Below are 19,594 nucleotides of genomic sequence, written 5' to 3'. Positions count from 1 at the left end.
GGGGCTACCCTGGCTCACTAAACATAACCCCACCATTGATTGGCAAGCGAGGCAAATAAATGGTTGGAGTGACTTTTGCAGAGAGAATTGCCTCACGACATCTGTTTCTGAGGTTTCTACTGTACCACCTTTCCTCTCTGAATTTTCGGATGTCTTCTCTGAGAGTGGAGTTCAGGATTTGCCCCCGCACAGGGAGTACGATTGCCCTATTAATCTCATCCCAGGCGCCAAGCTGCCTAAATCTCGTTTATACAATCTTTCCCAACCTGAGAGGGTCGCTATGCGTGCTTATATCTCTGAGAGTCTGAGAAAAGTACACATACGACCCTCGAAGTCACCTGTTGCCGCTGGTTTTTTCTTTGTTAAGAAAAAAGATGGTTCTTTAAGACCTTGTCTGGATTTCAGGGAGCTGAATAGTATCACTATTTGTGACCCTTATCCGCTTCCTCTGATCCCGGACCTGTTTAACCAGGTTGTTGGGGCTAAAGTCTTTTCCAAATTAGACCTAAGAGGGGCATACAACCTGGTCAGGGTCAGAGAAGGAGACGAATGGAAGACGGCCTTCAATACCCCTGAGGGCCATTTTGAGAATTTGGTTATGCCTTTTGGTTTGATGAATGCCCCAGCCGTTTTTCAGAATTTCGTGAACAGCATTTTTTATCATTTAATGGGAAAATTTGTATTAGTGTATTTGGATGACATTTTGATTTTTTTTCCTGATTTCAAGACTCATAAGGAACACTTACGTCAGGTCTTGCTCATCCTGCGGGAGAATAAATTATACGCGAAACTGGAAAAATGTGTGTTTGCGGTTCCAGAAATTCAATTTCTGGGGTTTCTTCTCTCCGCTAGCGGTTTTCGCATGGACCCCGAGAAGGTCCGCGCTGTGCTTGAGTGGGAGCTTCCTGAGAATCAGAAGGCGCTGATGCGTTTTTTGGGCTTTGCCAATTATTACAGGAAGTTTATTTTGAATTATTCCTCTGTTGTTAAATCACTCACTGATATGACCAGAAAGGGGGTAGATTTTTCTTCCTGGTCGGTAGAGGCGCGTAAAGCCTTTTCTAATATCAAGGAGAGTTTTGCTTCCGCTCCCATCCTGGTACAACCTGATATTTCTTTACCCTTCATAGTTGAGGTTGATGCTTCTGAGGTGGGTGTGGGTGCGGTCTTGTCTCAGGGTTCCTCTCCTGCCAAATGGCGACCGTGTGCCTTTTTCTCGAAGAAACTCTCCTCCGCAGAGAGAAATTACAATGTGGGAGATAGGGAATTGTTGGCCATCAAGTTGGCTTTTGAGGAATGGCGCCATTGGCTAGAGGGAGCCAGACACCCTATTACCGTGTTTACTGACCATAAAAATCTGGCCTACTTGGAGTCAGCCAAGCGTCTGAACCCGAGACAGGCCAGATGGTCTTTGTTCTTTTCAAGGTTTAATTTTGTTGTCACGTTCCGCCCTGGGGTTAAGAATGTGAAGGCAGATGCCCTGTCACGTTGTTTTCCGGGAGGTGGGAATTTTGAAGACCCGGGTCCCATTTTGGCTGAAGGTGTGGTGGTCTCTGCTCTTTTTCCTGAATTGGAGGCAGAGGTGCAGGCAGCCCAGTCGGAGGCTCCTGATCTTTGTCCTCCTGGGAGGTTGTTTGTGCCTCTTGCTTTAAGACACAAGATTTTTAAGGAACACCACGATACGGTCCTTGCTGGGCACCCGGGGGCAAGAGCCACACTGGATCTCATCGCTCGGAGATTCTGGTGGCCTGCGCTTCGTAAGTCGGTTGAGGGTTTTGTGGCAGCCTGCGAGACTTGCGCCCGTGCCAAAGTCCCTCATTCACGGCCATCAGGTCCTCTCCTTCCCTTACCCATTCCTTCCCGTCCTTGGACACATCTGTCCATGGACTTCATAACGGACCTGCCTCGTTCCTCGGGGAAGACTGTGATTCTGGTGGTGGTGGACCGTTTTAGCAAAATGGTGCATTTCATCCCTTTTCCTGGTTTGCCCAATGCTAAGACGCTGGCGCAGGCATTTATTGATCACATTGTCAAATTGCATGGTATTCCTTCAGACATAGTCTCTGATAGGGGCACGCAGTTTGTTTCCAGATTCTGGAAGGCTTTCTGTTCTCGCTTGGGGGTTCGGTTGTCATTCTCTTCTGCTTTCCACCCGCAGTCGAATGGCCAGACAGAGCGCATCAATCAGATTCTGGAGACATATCTGCGCTGTTTTGTGGCGGAGAATCAGGAGGATTGGTGTTCTTTTTTGTCCCTTGCTGAGTTTGCTTTAAATAACCATCGTCAGGAGTCCTCTGATAAGTCACCATTTTTTGGTGCATATGGGTTTCATCCGCAGTTTGGGACTTTCTCGGGAGAGGGGTCTTCTGGTTTACCTGATGAGGACAGATTCTCCTCGTCTTTGTCATCTATTTGGCAAAAGATTCAGGATAATCTAAAGAGCATGAGTGAGAGATATAAGCGTGTGGCAGATAAGAGACGTGTGCCTGGTCCGGACCTGAATGTTGGTGATCTGGTGTGGTTGTCTACCAAGAATATCAAATTGAAGGTTCCCTCCTGGAAGTTGGGTCCTAGGTTTATTGGGCCTTACAAGATCCTGTCTGTCAATCAATCCTGTTGCCTACCGTCTTGATCTTCCTCAGACTTGGAAGATCCATAATGTTTTTCATAAGTCCTTATTGAAACCTTATGTTCAACCCATTGTACCCTCGCCTTTGCCGCCTCCGCCGATTATGGTTGATGGGAATCTTGAATTTCAGGTCTCTAGGATTGTGGATTCTCATCTTGTCCGCGGTTCTCTCCAGTACCTCGTTCATTGGGAGGGTTATGGTCCTGAGGAGAGGATGTGGGTCCCAGTGACGGACATTAAGGCCACTCGTCTCATCAGGGCTTTCCATAGGTCCCATCCTGAGAAGGTGGGCTCTGAGTGTCCGGAGTCCACTCGTAGAGGGAGGGGTACTGTCACAACCAGACAGCTGAGAAGCTCTGACAGAAGCCTTTCAGAACCTCCTCCTTGAGTTTTCTTTGTTTTGGTTTTCAGTTCTTCATCTCGTTAGTCTCTCTCAGCTGTCATGTTGTTGGACTGATTGCATCCCTTTAAAATCCTCCCCATAATGCATTAGTGTGCGGCTTATACAACTTCCTGGAGTGTGTGTGCATGCTGTTCCTATTTCCCAGTCTTCTACAAGATAAGTGCTGTACATTTATTTGTGATTTTCTGTTTGCTGGATCCCAGAGGACCCCGACTCCCTCCGTGTCTAGTGTAGGGAGCCGGTGGTCGTGTCCCCTCACTATTGTAGGGTGTTCAGGTGTTAGATAGTCGAGGTACGTGGATATGCGACCATCCACCTTTGGGGTGTTCGCATAGGCTGAGCAGTCAGGGAGAGTACCAGGTCTCATGCAGGGGTCTCCCTTTTGTTCCTTAGTTTTGGATCCAGTGAGTCATAGATTCTTTTGCATTGTCTTGTTTCCTGTACACCTTCTGTGACAACAACAGACCGATGAGTGGTTGGTGCCAGTGAGCCTCAAGCCCGGCCTGGTGGTGTGCGATAAATGGCGAAATCTCGTAGTCGCTCTGAGCCTAGCCGGTTTGATGCACATCCCTTGCCTGGCACATGTGCTGAATTTTGTGGTGCACGGGTAAGTCGTTCTGTGGAACAGCACCACTTTACCACCAATGAGTGGGCCTCCATGCGAGACCTGTGTGCCTTGTTGCGCTGTTTCGAGTACTCCACCAACATGGCCAGTGCCGATGACACCGTTCTCGGCGTTATTATCCCACTTCTATGCCTCCTTGAAAAAACGGGCGATGATGGAAGAGGATGTGGCACAGGAGGAGGAGACAGAGGGATCATTTACAAGGGTTTCATGCCAGTCATTCACAAGTAGCTTCGAGGGTGGGTTCCTGCACCAACATATGCCAGGTACACAATTGTCCAGCCAGGGCACAGTTCTGGAGGATGACGAGGTGGAGGAGGAGGAGGGAGAAACCGAGTTCACAGCAGGGTGGCACCTAAACCAGCTCATGGGCATCACTGGTGCGTGGCTGGGGGGATACAGAGGACACAGCCAATACACCTCCCACAGAGGACAGCTTGTCGTTGCCTCTGGGCAGCCTGGCACACATGAGCTATTACATGCTGCAGTGTCTCTGCAACGACCGTCGAGTTGGCCACATTCTAAATTGTGCTGATTACTGGGTGGCCACGCTGCTGGATCCCCGTTACAAGGACAATGTACCGTCCTTAATTCCGTCACTGGAGCATGATCGGAAGATGTGCGAGTTCAAACGCACAAAGATAGACGTGCTGCTGATTGCATTTCCACCTGACAGCGGGGGCACAGTGGAAGCACAAGGCGAAGGCAGAGGAGGAGGAAGAGGTCGCCAACGCAGCTGGGGCACCGGCCAGCACCTCAGAAGGCAGGGTTAGCATGGCCGAAATGTGGAAAAGCTTTGTCAGCATGCCACAACAACCAGCACCACCAGCTGATATGGAACGTCTTAGCAGGAGGCAGCATTTCAGCAACATGGTGGAGCAGTATGTGTGCACATGTCTACACGTACTGACTGATGGGTCTGCCCCCTTCAACTTCTGGGTCTCCAAATTGGGCACATGGCCTGAGCTTGCCCTTTACGCCTTGGAGGTGCTGGCCTGCCCTGCAGCCAGTGTATTGTCTGAACGTGTGTTTAGCACGGCAGGGGTGGTTACCACAGACAAGCCGCCTGTCCACAGCAAATGTGGAGAAGCTCACGTTCATTAAAATGAACCAGGCAGGGATCCCACAGGATTTGTCCGTACCTTGTGCAGAATAGACATGTATACCGGCCTCACCCAGCCATTGTTATACTCCAGCGCACTTTCTCTCATTGTTTTATTTTTTATATTTCCCAATGTTTTGGGGTGTACCCCAATTTAAACAACAACAAAAAATACCAGGGTTGACTACCTCCTCCTCCACCGCCGCTTCCACCTACACCGCCACGTCCACTGCCTCCTCCACCTCCTACTCCATATGGACCTTCACCTCCTAGATCAAGATTATTATTTTTTATTTAAACGTATTTTATGTTATTTTAAGTCATTGCACTATCCACATTTGTTTGCTGAGCACTTGAAATGCTCTTAAGCACATTTTGCTGCCTTTTGCAGTGAAATATATAAAGTAAACACAACTTTGACATTGTGAAAAAAAAACTCATTTTTTTTGCCATAAAGTACCTTTGCGGCCTGCGCTGTATTTATGTTGGTCAAAGAAAATCAGTTAAATCCATCTGTTTCATTGTTGGTGAAAAAAAAAAAATTTCTTTTGCCAGAAAATACCTTTGCGGCCTATACTGCATATGTGACAGCCAGGGAAATAAATACACTAAATTTATCTGTTGGATTGTGGGGTGACATATTCACAGTTTGGTCTTTCAACTAACCCTGCGGCCTGCACTGCATATGTGACAGCCTGGCCAATAGATTCATCAAATCCATCTTTTTGCGTGTGGGGTGACATTTCCACGGTTATCAGGCCAGTCATTCACAAGTGGCTCGGATGGTGGGTTCCTGCACCAAAATAGGCAAGGTACACAATTGTACAGCCAGGGCACATGTGCAATACACAATTTTTACACCCCTGACACAGAAAGATAATTTATCTGTATGTTCAATCTGTGGCTGACCTTCCTACAGCAATTTCTTGGTGCGCGCAATGCAACATGTAAAGTAAATATGAATAATTTAATACTTAATCAGTCTGTTAGTTCGGTGGGTGACAAATTTTTTTTTTGTGAAGTACACCTGCACCTGCATATGTGCCAAGGACAATAATATAGTTAATCCGTCTCTGAGTTCAGGGGTTGACATATTTACATATTTGGCTGTGATATACCCCCGCTCTACATAGTGGACAGGGAAATAAATTTCACAAATGCGTCTGTTACATTGTTGGGTGACAAATTCTCATCTTTTGCGCTAGAAAGTACATTTGCGGCCTACGCTGCATTTATGACAGTCCAATAAAACCATTAAATGCATTAAGTTACATTGATGGTTGAAGAAATAACACTTTTTGTGCTAGATAGTACATTTGCAGCCTGCGCTGCATTTCTTGCAGTCCAATAAAACCAGTAAATACTGCTGTTACATTGCTGTTTGACAAACTCACTTTTTTTTTTTAACAGTGAAGTATTTGTATTAAATTCAACTGTCACACTGTTGTGTGACCTCAAGAAATTTTTTCTCTTTATGACACCAGCACAGCCTTACTGTCAGTGAACTTAATTGTTGACTATTGGCGGTTACATTGTCGCCTGACATAAACCATCTGTTAGTTTCGTGGGTGAACGCAAACAATGATGAGAGCGTCAAATAAGGGACGTGGCCCCGGTCGTGGTGCTGCTGGTGTGCAGCTACTGTTGCACGTAGAGGACATGGTCGATCTGTGCAAGCTACACGCACAAGTGAAACACCTTCCTCGGGTGCGAGTAGGCGACAGAACCTTCAGCATTATTTGGTAGGCCCGAATGCGGCTCTACGAATGGTGAGGCCAGAACAAGTACAGGCGATAGTAGATTTGGTTGGCTAACAGTGCCTCCAGTTCCTTCACATTTTCTCCCACCCAGTCCCCTGCTGAAAGCTCAGAGTTGGCACCTACAGCCCATGGCCATCTGTCTTTCAACTCACCTGCTTGCAAATCAGCCAAGCAGTCTGAGCCCCAAGTCATGCTGCAGTCTCTTATGCTTTTTGATGACTCTGCTGGCAGGGTTTCCGTGGACCATCCAGAAGTGGAAGAGATTGAGTGCACTGATGCCTAACCACTTATGTTTCAGGATGAGGACATGGGAGGACCACCGCAGCACGTCTCTGATGATGACCAAACACAGGTGCCAACTGCTGAGGCTTTCTGCAGTCTGCAGACCGACAAGGAGGGCAGGGGTAAAGAGTGGGTGGAAGATGATGAGGTCCTCGACCCCACATGGAATCAAAGTCATGCGAGTGACGTGTACAGTTTGGAGGAAGAGGCGGTGGTCGCACAGAGGCACCAGCACAGCAAAAGAGGGAGCAGGGTGCAAAAGCGTCTGTTACATTCTTGGGTGACAATTTACCATTTTTGCCGTGAATAAACCCCTGCTCTGCATAGGTGAAAGGGACCTAAATTTCTAAAAATCGTCCGTTACATTCTCGGGTGACATTTTACCATTTTTGCCGTATACAAACCCCTGCTCTGCATAGGTGGACAGGGACCTAAATTATGTAAAATCGTCTGTTTAATTGGTGGATGACATTTTACAATTTTTGCCGTGAATAAACCCCTGCTCTGCATAGGTGGACAGGGACCGAAATTATGTAAAATCGTCTGTTCAATTGGTGGGTGACATTTTACAATTTTTGCCGTGAATAAACCCCTGCTCTGCATAGGTGACAGGGATCTAAATTTAGTAAAAACGTCTGTTACTGATCGGAAGATGCGCGAGTACAAGCGCACGCTGGTAGATGCGCTGCTGACGGCATTCCCACCCGACAGCGGGGGCACAGTGGAAGCACAAGGCGAAGGCAGAGGAGGAGGAAGAGGGCGCCAACGCAGCTGGGTCACCGCCAACACCTCAGAAGGCAGGGTTAGCATGGCCGAAATGTGGAAAAGCTTTGTCAGCACGCCACAACAACCAGCACCACCAGCTGATATAGATGTCACGGCTGTATGTGAGCAACAAGAGCATACACAGTTAATAGAGCTACTGACCGGACCCAAACTAGGGAGGATAAAGGGTGACCCCTGTCAGACCCTCAAAGCTCTCCCTATGCTGCTAAAGCACATGCCCGGATCCAAATGGTGGAACGGGGCATGCCCACATACCTAAGACTGATGACCACTGTAACCCCTACAATAGTGGAAGGGGCACGGCCACCGGTGCCCTGCTCAGTATATGGAGGGAACCGTGGCCGCCTCAGATCCAGTCAGAAAATAAACAGGTACACAATAATGTCTGCACACTTAGCTGAAGGGGCTGCAGCCGCAGAGAAGACGGATCCAAAGACAGCTGGCAATATCCAGAGTGCTTGCTGCAGCAGAACACAGGTCCAGTGAAATGAAAGCTAACAAGTGAAGATACTCAAGCAAGAGCTACAACTCAAATGAGAACTATAAGCCACAGCCTAGAAAGGAGGAGGGGTGATTTAAAGGGAGGGAAATCGAACGCAGGAGGAACAGCTGGGAGGACTCCTCCAAGCTCTAGTAGTGACATCATCACAGGGGTGGAGAAACAGAGCTGTGAGAACGTCTCAAAACTCTGGTAGTGACAATAGAACATCTACGGCCTCCGGCACACGACCGTTTTTTTTTTAAGGTCCGCAAAAACGGGGTCCATAGGTCAGTGATCCGTGACCGTTTTTTCATCCGTGGGTCTTCCTTGATTTTTGGAGGATCCACGGACATGAGAAAAAAGTTGTTTTGGTGTCGCCTGGCCGTGCGGAGCCAAACAGATCAATGCAAGTCAATGGGGACGGATCCCTTTGACGTTGACACAATATGGTGCAATTGCAAACGGATCCGTCCCCCATTGACTTTCAATGTAAAGTCAGGAGTCCCTTTTATACCATCGGATCAGAGTTTTCTCCAATCCGATGGTATATTTTAACTTGAAGCGTCCCCATCACCATGGGAACGCCTCTATGTTAGAATATACCATCGGAATTTGAGTTAGATCGTGAAACTCATATCCGACAGTATATTCTAACACAGAGGCGTTCCTATGGTGATGGGGACGCTTCAGGTTAGAATATACTAAAAGAACTGTGTACATGACTGCCCCCTGCTGCCTGGCAGGTGCTGCCAGGCAGCAGACCCCCCCTGTATTTAACTCATTGATGGCCAGTGCGGCCCCCCCTCCCTCCCTTGTATTTAACACATTGGTGGCCAGTGCGGCCGGCCCCCCCTCCCTTTCCTGTAGTATTGTAGATTCATTGGTGGCCAGTGGACCCCCCCCTCCCTCCCCCTCCTAATTAAAATCCCCCCCCTTTCATTGGTGGCAGCGGAGAGTACTGATCGGAGTCCCAGTTTAATCGCTGGGGCTCCAATCGGTAACCATGGCAACCAGGGCGCTACTGCAGTCCTGGTTGCCATGGTTACTTAGCAATTTTTAGAAGCATTATACTTACCTGCGAGCTGCGATGTCTGTGACCGGCCGGGCGCTCCTCCTACTGGTAAGTGAAAGGTCTGCGCGGCGCATTGCTTATAGCACAGACCTGTCACTTACCAGTAGGAGGAGCGCCCGGCCGGTCACAGACATCGCAAGCTTGCAGGTAAGTATAATGCTTCTAAAAATTGCTAAGTAACCATGGCAACCAGGACTGCAGTAGCGTCCTGGTTGCCATGGTTACCGATCGGAGCCCCAGCGATTAAACTGGGACTCCGATCGGTACTCTCCGCTGCCACCAATGATAGGGGGGGAGATTTTAATTAGGAGGGGGAGGGAGGGGGGGCCCACTAGCCACCAATGAATCTACAGTACTACAGGGGAGGGAGGGGGGGCCAGCCGCACTGGCCACCAATGTGTTAACTACAGGGGAGGGAGGGGGGGCCGGCCGCACTGGCCACCAATGTGTTAACTACAGGGGAGGGAGGGGGGGCCCACTGGCCACCAATGAATTTAAAACTGGGGAGGGAGGGGGGTCTGCCCCCTCCTGCCTGGCAGCACATGATCTCTTACAGGGGGCTATGATACGCACAATTAACCCCTCAGGTGCAGCACCTGAGGGGTTAATTGTGCAGATCACAGCCCCCTGTAAGAGATCGGGTGCTGCCAGGCAGCAGGGGGCAGTCATGTACACAGTTCAAAGTATATTCTAACTAGAAGCGTCCCCATCACTATGGGAACGCCTCTGTGTTAGAATATACTGTCGGATCTGAGTTTTCACGAAGTGAAAACTCAGCTCTGAAAAAGCTTTTATGCAGACGGATCAGCGGATCCGTCTGTGTGAAAGTAGCCTACGGCCACGGACCACGGACGCGGATGCCAATCTTGTGTGCATCCGTGTTTTTTCACGGACCCATTGACTTGAATGGGTCCGTGAACCGTTGTCCGTCAAAAAAATAGGACAGGTCATATTTTTTGACGGACAGGAAACACGGATCACGGATGCGGCTGCAAAACGGTGCATTTTCAGATTTTTCCACGGACCCAATAAAAGTCAATGGGTCCGCAAAAAAAAACAAAACGGAAAACGGCACAACGGCCACGGGTGCACACAACGGTCGTGTGCAGAAGGCCTTAGCAGGAGGCAGCATTGTAGCAACATGGTGGAGCAGTATGTGTGCACACGCCTACACGTACTGACTGATGGGTCTGCCCCCTTCAACTTCTGGGTCCCCAAATTGGGCACATGGCCTGAGCTTGCCCTTTACGCCTTGGAGGTGCTGGCCTGCCCTGCAGCCAGTGTATTGTCTGAACGTTTGTTTAGCACGGCAGGAGGGGGTTATCACAGACAAACGCAGCCACCTGTCCACAGCCAATGTGGACAAGCTCACGTTCATTAAAATGAACCAGGCAGGGATCCCTCAGGACTTTGTACCTTGTGCAGAATAGACATGTAAACCGGCCTCACCCAGCCATTGTTGTACTCCAGCGCACTTTCTATTTGTTTTATTTTTTATATTTCCCAATGTTTTGGGGTCTACCCTAATTGAAACAAAAAACAAAACAAAAAACAAACAAAAAAAAAAAAACATAACCAAAACCCAGTGTTGGCTACCTCCTCCTCCACTGCCGCTTCCACCTACACCGCCACATCCACCGCCTCCTCAACCTCCTACTCCATATTGACTTCCTCCTCCTAGATCAAGATTATTTTTTATTTTTACGTATTTTATGTTATTTGAAGTCATTTTCCTATCCACATTTGTTTGCAGAGCACTTGCCATGCTCTTAACCACATTTTGCTACCTTTTGCAACCCTCTAGCCCAGGCATCCTCAAACTGCGGCCCTCCATATTGAGGATGCCTGCTCTAGCCCTTTCCATGACTTTTTTAGAGCCATTTTAGTGCTCCAAAGATCGGGTCCCCATTGACTTCAATGGGGTTCGGGGCCAAGTTTGGGTCCTGAACTCAAACTTTTTTGCGAAGTTCAGCTGAACCCGAACTTCCAGGTGTCTGCTCAACTCTAGTCATCACAAATGGCAATGTCAAAGTTACAGAGAGCGCAGAGCCTCTAGGAGTAATCGTAACACCCCGTTTGCACATAATAAAACATTTTCCTCAGCAATGTGGGCACATATCTGGACATAACTATTTGGGAGAGGGCACATATCTGGCATAGCTACTGTGCAGGGGGCACATATTTGGGCATAACTACTGTGAAATGGGCACAGATCTGGGCATATCTGCTATGAAAGGGCGCATATCTGGGCATAAGTGCTGTGAAGTGGGCATCTCTGGGCATACCTACTGTGAAGGGGGCACATCTGGGCATAACTACTGTGAAGGGGGCACATCTGGACATAGCTACTGTGAAGGGGGCACATCTGGACATAGCTACTGTGAAGGGGGCACATCTGGACATAGCTACTGTGAAGGGGGCACAGTGTGGGAATTACTACTATGTGCAGGTACAAAGGTGGAATAATTACTATGTGGGGACATTTAATGGGACTGGTTGTGCATAGTTATGCTTTGGGCAGAGTTAGAGGCGTGACCCCTAAGTATGAAAAAAAAATATATACATACTGTAAACATATTGATCCGTATTCACAAGATGTTTTTTATTTGCATGTGTATATTTGTGGTTTGAGGGTGGGGGGGCAGGTACATTCCTTGCACAGGGGCCCTCTGCTGTCCCTGTGTTGGTGCACGTGTCACGGTGCTCCTACTTGGATACGCTGGACCCCAGGCGTTGGCTCCCCAGCTGATGAAGGGGATGAGAAAATAAATGGAGTCCAGACCTTGTGATGAAGTTTATAACAGCTTTAATTTGCATAAATGTTTCTCCAAACAGTTTCAGGCTTTGTCTTGGTTCCAGCAGCCGTTAGCATTAACTGTGGCAGGCAAACTCCTCTTTGCTACATCTGTTGCTCTGTGGCTCTGCTGTGCTGACAGGCTAGCAATAGAACTCAGCTTCTTCTTTATGCTGTACTTAACTTTGTAATCTGGTCTGTCTCTAGCTTTGTCCAGGGAACACTTTACTCCTGGTTTCAAAGGCTTCAAGCTTCTGCCTCCATATCCAGCTGAGCTGAAGGTGCTCCAGCTGGTTTGGCAAGGGCTTGTCCAACAGCAGTGGGTACTCTCACTCTGACCTCTAAACTACAGGGAGTGCAGAATTATTAGGCAAATGAGTATTTTGACCACATCATCCTCTTTATGCATGTTGTCTTACTCCAAGCTGTATAGGCTCGAAAGCCTACTACCAATTAAGCATATTAGGTGATGTGCATCTCTGTAATGAGAAGGAGTGTGGTCTAATGACATCAACACCCTATATCAGGTGTGCATAATTATTTGGCAAAATGGGTCAAAAGAAGGACTTGACAGGCTCAGAAAAGTCAAAAATAGTGAGATATCTTGCAGAGGGATGCAGCACTCTTAAAATTGCAAAGCTTCTGAAGCGTGATCATCGAACAATCAAGCGTTTCATTCAAAATAGTCGACAGGGTCGCAAGAAGCGTGTGGAAAAACCAAGGCGCTAAAATAACTGCCCATGAACTGAGAAAAGTCAAGCGTGCAGCTGCCAAGATGCCACTTGCCACCAGTGTGGCCATATTTCAGAGCTGCAACATCACTGGAGTGCCCAAAAGCACAAGGTGTGCAATACTCAGAGACATGGCCAAGGTAAGAAAGGCTGAAAGACGACCACCACTGAACAAGACACACAAGCTGAAACGTCAAGACTGGGCCAAGAAATATCTCAAGACTGATTTTTCTAGGGTTTTATGGACTGATGAAATGAGAGTGAGTCTTGATGGGCCAGCTGGATGGGCCCGTGGCTGGATTGGTAAAGGGCAGAGAGCTCCAGTCCGACTCAGACGCCAGCAAGGTGGAGGTGGAGTACTGGTTTGGGCTGGTATCATCAAAGATGAGCTTGTGGGGCCTTTTCGGGTTGAGGATGGAGTCAAGCTCAACTCCCAGTCATACTGCCAGTTTCTGGAAGACACCTTCTTCAAGCAGTGGTACAGGAAGAAGTCTGCATCCTTCAAGAAAAACATGATTTTCATGCAGGACAATGCTCCATCACACGCGTCCAAGTACTCCACAGCGTGGCTGGCAAGAAAGGGTATAAAAGAAGAAAATCTAATGACATGGCCTCCTTGTTCACCTGATCTGAACCCCATTGAGAACCTGTGGTCCATCATCAAATGTGAGATTTACAAGGAGGGAAAACAGTACACCTCTCTGAACAGTGTCTGGGAGGCTGTGGTTGCTGCTGCACGCAATGTTGATGGTGAACAGATCAAAACACTGACAGAATCCATGGATGGCAGGCTTTTGAGTGTCCTTTCAAAGAAAGGTGGCTATATTGGTCACTGATTTGTTTTTGTTTTGTTTTTGAATGTCAGAAATGTATATTTGTGAATGTTGAGATGTTATATTGGTTTCACTGGTAAAAATAAATAATTGAAATGGGTATATATTTGTTTTTTGTTAAGTTGCCTAATAATTATGCACAGTAATAGTCACCTGCACACACAGATATCCCCCTAAAATAGGTAAAACTAAAAACAAACTAAAAAACTACTTCCAAAAATATTCAGCTTTGATATTAATGAGTTTTTTGGGTTCATTGAGAACATGGTTGTTGTTCAATAATAAAATTAATCCTCAAAAATACAACTTGCCTAATAATTCTGCACTCCCTGTAGAACACCCTCCCTGTAGCAAGTGGGACACGCCCACCACACCACAGAGGTGGGTGTTAGAATGGAATAGAAAGCTCCATTCTCGCTAAGATAGCTCTGCTATGTTTGCCGCCATCTGCTGGTGAACCAGGAAAATTACATGTTAAGGCCTCCTGCACACGAACGTATTTTTTTGCGGTCCGCAAAAACGGGTCCCGTTTTTCCGTGATCCGTGACCGTTTTTTCGTCCGTGGGTCTTCCTTGATTTTTGGAGGATCCACGGACATGAAAAAAAAGTCGTTTTGGTGTCCGCCTGGCCGTGCGGAGCCAAACGGATCCGTCCTGAATTACAATGCAAGTCAATGGGGACGGATCCGTTTGACGTTGACACAATATGGTGCCATTTCAAACGGATCCGTCCCCATTGACTTTCAATGTAAAGTCTGGAGTCCCTTTTATACCATCGGATCGGAGTTTTCTCCAATCCGATGGTATATTTTAACTTGAAGCGTCCCCATCACCATGGGAACGCCTCTATGTTAGAATATACTGTCGGATATGAGTTAGATCGTGAAACCTCATTTCCGACAGTATATTCTAAACACAGAGGCGTTCCCATGGTGATGGGGACGCTTCTAGTTAGAATATACTACAAACTGTGTACATGACTGCCCCCTGCTGCCTAGCAGCATCCGATCTCTTACAGGGGGCTGTGATCAGCACAATTAACCCTTCAGGTGCCGCACCTGAAGGGGTTAATTGTGCTATCATATCCCCCTGTAAGAGATCAGGGCTGCCAGGCAGCAGGGGGCAGACCCCCCCCCTCCCCCCTCCCCAGTTTGAATATCATTGGTGGCCAGTGCGGCCCCCCCCCTTCCTCCCTCTATTGTAATAAATCGTTGGTGGCACAGTGTGCGCCCCCCCCCCCTTCCTCCCTCTATTGTAATAATTCGTTGGTGGCACAGTGTGCGCCCCCCCCTTCCTCCCTCTATTGTAATTGTTGGTGGCACAGTGTGCGCCCCCCATTGGCCCCCCTCCCTCTATAGCATTAACAACATTGGTGGCCAGTGTGCGGCCTCCCATCTACCCCCCCCCCCCCCGATCATTGGTGGCAGCGGGTTACTAGCAATAGTACAATAGTAAAAGATTCATACTTACCTGGGAGCTGCGATGTCTGCTTCCGGCCGGGAGCTCCTCCTACTGGTAAGTGACAGTTCATTTAGCAATGACACTTACCAGTAGGTGGAGCTCCCGGCCGGACACGAACATCGCAGCAGCCGGTAAGTATGAATCTTCTACTATTGTACTATTGCTAAGTAACCATGGCAACCAGCGTCCTGGTTGCCATGGTTACCGATCGGAGCCCCAGCGATTAAACTGGGACTCCGATCGGAACTCCGCTGCCACCAATGATGGGGGGGGGGGGGGGGGGGGGATGGGAGGCCGCACACTGGCCACCAATGTTGTTAATGCTATAGAGGGAGGGGGGGCCGATGGGGGGCGCACACTGTGCCACCAACGAATTATTACAATAGAGGGAGGGAGGGGGGGGCGCACACTGTGCCACCAACGAATAATTACAATAGAGGGAGGGAGGGGGGGGGGGCGCACACTGTGCCACCAACGAATAATTACAATAGAGGGAGGGGGGGGGCCGCACTGGCCACCAATGATATTTAAACTGGGGAGGGGGGGGGGGAGGGTCTGCCCCCTGCTGCCTGGCAGCCCTGATCTCTTACAGGGGGCCGTGATCAGCACAATTAACCCCTTCAGGTGCCGCACCTGAAGGGGTTAATTGTGCTGATCACGGCCCCCTGTAAGAGATCGGGTGCTGCCAGGCAGCAGGGGGCAGTCTTGTACAAAGTTTGTAGTGTATTCTAACTAGAAGCGTCCCCATCACCATGGGAACGCTTCTGTGTTAGAATATACTGTCGGTTCTGAGTTTTCACGAAGTGAAAACTCAGCTTTGAAAAAGCTTTTATACAGACGGCTCTTCGGATCCGTCTGTATAAAAACTAACCTACGGCCACGGATGCCAATCTTGTGTGCATCCGTGTTCTTTCACGGACCCATTGACTTGAATGGGTCCGTGAACCGTTGGCCGTGAAAAAAATAGGACAGGTCATATTTTTTTCACGGCCAGGAAACACGGCTCACGGATGCGGCTGCAAAACGGTGCATTTTCCGATTTTTCCACGGACCCATTGAAAGTCAATGGGTCCGCGAAAAAAAGCGGAAAACGGCACAACGGCCACGGGTGCACACAACGGTCGTGTGCAGGAGGCCTAACAGTTACATAAATAAGAAATATGAATACACATTTTGCAGGACCTGGAAATTAATACATAGAATGACATTAGGTTAACCATAGGAGATAGTAGCGGAAAAGTGGTAATCCACCTCTGGGGCGTTACAATTGCATCCCAGTGTACCCAAAGTTTCCAGGCCCTGCAGAGCACTGTATCTTAGTGCACCCAGGATTCCCAGTCTCTGCAGAGCAATGCATCCAAGTGTACCCAAAGTTCCCAGTCTCTGCAGAGCATTGTATCCCAGTGCACCCAGAGTTCCCAGTACCTGCAGTGTTGCAAGTGCACCTAGAGCTCCTAGTCCCTGCAGAGCATTACACCCCAGTGTACCCAAAGTTCCCAGTCTCTGCAGAGCATTGCATCTCAGTGCACCCAGAGTTCCCAGTCCCTGCAGAGCGTTGCTGTGGATGTTGCTCCTCTCGCAGAAAGTAAGTCTGGTGACGTGGGCATGACATCATGAGGTTGTTTAGCCCACAAGTAAATGTGGCTACCCACTGTAGGCAGGGCAGACGTGCTCTCCTGACCCTCTGCAGAGTAAACACCTCCCTCTCGTCTGTGGAGTTTACATTGTGCTTTTCTGGCAGAGCTGCTCTGTCTTCCTGAGGCTTAGAATTTCTGGCTGCGTGTGAGCTGAGAGAGGAGGTAAGTACGTGGACAGCCGCTGGGAATAATGATGTGATTATATATAAAGATCAGAGGAAACTCTTACTAATGTCCCAGTATTTAGAATGTTATATACAGTGCGTATCCTGAAGTTTAAAGGGTTTCTATCACTTGGTATGACATAATTAGCTGTCAGACACTAGCGATCTGCTAGTGTCTGCTCTGGCCAACCATCCTACTATAATCACTTGTGGGGCAGCGGTTTTGCTAAAAAACTAACTTTTATAAATATGCTAATGAGCCTCTAGGTGCTATGTGGGCGTCATTAGCACCTAGAGGCTCCGTCTACCTTCATACACAGCCGCCGCCCAGCGCGTCCCTCCAGCCCGCCCATGTCCTCCTCCGTGTGACGCAGCGGCCGAATTCTCGCGCATGCGCCGTGCGCGGCTGTATTCGGCGCATTTGAGATGTCTGAGCTCGGAGCGGTCAGACATTCAATGCGCATGCGCCGATGTATTCGGCGCATGCGCATTGAATGTCTGACCGCTCCGAGCTCACATCTCAAATGCGCCGAATACAGCCGCGCACGGCGCATGCGCGAGAATTCGGCCGCTGCGTCACACGGAGGAGGACATGGGCGGGCTGGAGGGACGCGCTGGGCGGCGGCTGTGTATGAAGGTAGACGGAGCCTCTAGGTGCTAATGACGCCCACATAGCACCTAGAGGCTCATTAGCATATTTATAAAAGTTAGTTTTTTAGCAAAACCGCTGCCCCACAAGTGATTATAGTAGGATGGTTGGCCAGAGCAGACACTAGCAGATCGCTAGTGTCTGACAGCTAATTATGTCATACCAAGTGATAGAAACCCTTTAAAGTACATAGCTCATATAACCAAGCAGGTCTCTCCCTAGTCACTGGCCCTGAAAGCCACTCTCTGTGTCCAAGCTCCATTCACATAGATGAAGGATATTATCAGGGGTGTAGCTACAGGGGGTGCAGAGGCCGTAGTGGCTCCAGGGCATGTTAAGTGAGGCTGGGCTAGGATGGGAGTTAGGGGGAGGCCGACATGATAGGCTTTGGTAGGAAGGGCCGGGCTGGAGGGAGTTAAATGGGTTGTCAGAGTTATGGAAAAAAAAGATTTGGCACTATAAATCTGATGGTCAGCGATATATAACTAAGCTAAGCAGGTTTTAGGCAAAAAAAAATATCCATTTCCCTGGTTCTCTTCTGGCCCTTTGTTTACTTGCAATAAAAACTCTGTGTCCCTCCCCTGCACTGCTAAGGGAGTGAATACAAGTACTGCCCTGAGTGACATGTCTGCCTGCTGGGAGACTCTGCAGCATGTTGTATGTGTAGGACTACAAGTTCCAGCTGTATAATGACACTGCTAAGGGAGTGAGTACAAATGCTGCCCTGAGTGACATGTCTGCCTGCTGGGAGACTCTGCAGCATATTGTATGTGTAGGACTACAAGTCCCAGCTGTATAATGACAATGCTAAGGGAGTGAGTACAAATGCTGCCCTGAGTGACGTGTCTGCCTGCTGGGGGACTCAGCAGCATGTATGTATAGAACGACAAGTCCTAGCTGTACAATGACTGACTGCTAATACACACAGGATCTTCCCCCTACCTGCAATGCTCTGCAGAACTTCTCTTTCAGCTCCTGTGCCCAGCATTTGTCTCCTCACTGCCTGCAGCTACACAGTAAACACTTCAGCCCTGAATCTGTGCAGCTGAAGAATCCTGTGAGAGAGCAATAAGCAGCAGCTGGCAGTGCAGGGGGGCGTGGCCAGCACAGTGATATCTGGTGTACAGATCTCTTAGAGTAGACTGTGCATGAACATTATCAGAGCAGGGAGAGAAGCATCACAGGTCATGTGACCCTCAGTGAAATCTAGTTAGAAACATAAAAAAGAATAAAAAAAATAACTCGGACAACCCCTTTGATAGCTGTTAGGAGGGGAGGGGTTAGGAAAGGGGGGTGGGTTTTAGGGTTAAAAAGGTAGGGGCTGTGTAGGAGTGGGAGCCATTTTGGTTAGAGAGAGGGGAACTGAGAACCCTTACCGGCGTGATGGCCCACTCTGTGGAGGAAGTGTTGCAGCAATTGAGAACGGCAGCGGAGGCCAAGGGCCTGAACTGGCTGCAGGAACAGGTAGCCAGCCTGTTGCAGGGGGAGGCGGTGGGTACAGCGAGCCCTCTGCAGAGCGCTAGACGGCCGCAGCGGGTACGGCTGCCGGCTCGCCTGAGCCCGGAGGACACCCCCAGGGTTCGGCGCTGAGTTAGGAGCCCTCAGGGGACCCTCCGCACCAGGAGGCCGGCGTTTCAGCTCCTTCCAGGTCCTCCCGGCGTGGGAGGAATCCGGCATGTCGGCGAGATCCAGTGCAGGGCGGGGGGACCAGTACCCCGTCCTCGGCAGCGTGGTGGCAGAACCTGGTACTGCAGGCTCCCTACTCTCGGTGGGGGGGGGGGGGAGGCCTGCTCAGCGCGGGAGACACAAGGCTGTGCACAGAGAGGAGAGGGGTGTGCAGAGGCCTCATCAGCTTGATGGACAGCCCTTGGCTGGTCCTGCCCACAGGGAATAAGAAGACAAATCCGGTTCAGCGCGGAGGATGCTGGGATGCGGTGTGCAAGCGGGTCGATGGCGTCTGGAGTGGTCGTGCTGGTGACATCTGGTGTGGAGCGTCAGGATTCAAGAGTGTCAGCTGCGGGGTTCACAGCACCCCGGCAGCCAGGTGAGGCAGCATTGGGGGCGTTCCTTGCGTTAGCTCATGGTGCTGGGCTAGGTGGTTTTAGCGCGGGTCAGAATGAGGTGCTTGGAGGGTTGGGGAGGTTATTGTGTGGATTAGCGGGGGTGGGGTAGGGGTGTCGGGTGCG

General features: G+C 49.3%; 1 protein-coding gene across 1 annotated transcript in view; it reads left to right on the top strand.

Annotated features, from left to right (window-relative positions):
• The first annotated feature begins 16,605 nt into the window (after window positions 1-16,605).
• Window positions 16,606-19,594, top strand: part of LOC121004132 — a 45,296-nt gene continuing 42,307 nt past the window's right edge. The window contains exon 1 of the mRNA XM_040436270.1: window positions 16,606-16,757. The gene's annotated coding sequence lies outside the window, so the exon portion shown is untranslated. The remainder of the gene's footprint in view (window positions 16,758-19,594) is intronic.

The sequence above is a fragment of the Bufo bufo genome, chromosome 6, assembly GCF_905171765.1.
Source record: "Bufo bufo chromosome 6, aBufBuf1.1, whole genome shotgun sequence".
In the NCBI taxonomy this organism is placed as follows: Eukaryota; Metazoa; Chordata; class Amphibia; order Anura; family Bufonidae; genus Bufo; species Bufo bufo.
The sequence above is the reverse complement of the archived record's forward strand: the minus strand, read 5'-3'. Positions and strand labels throughout refer to the sequence as shown.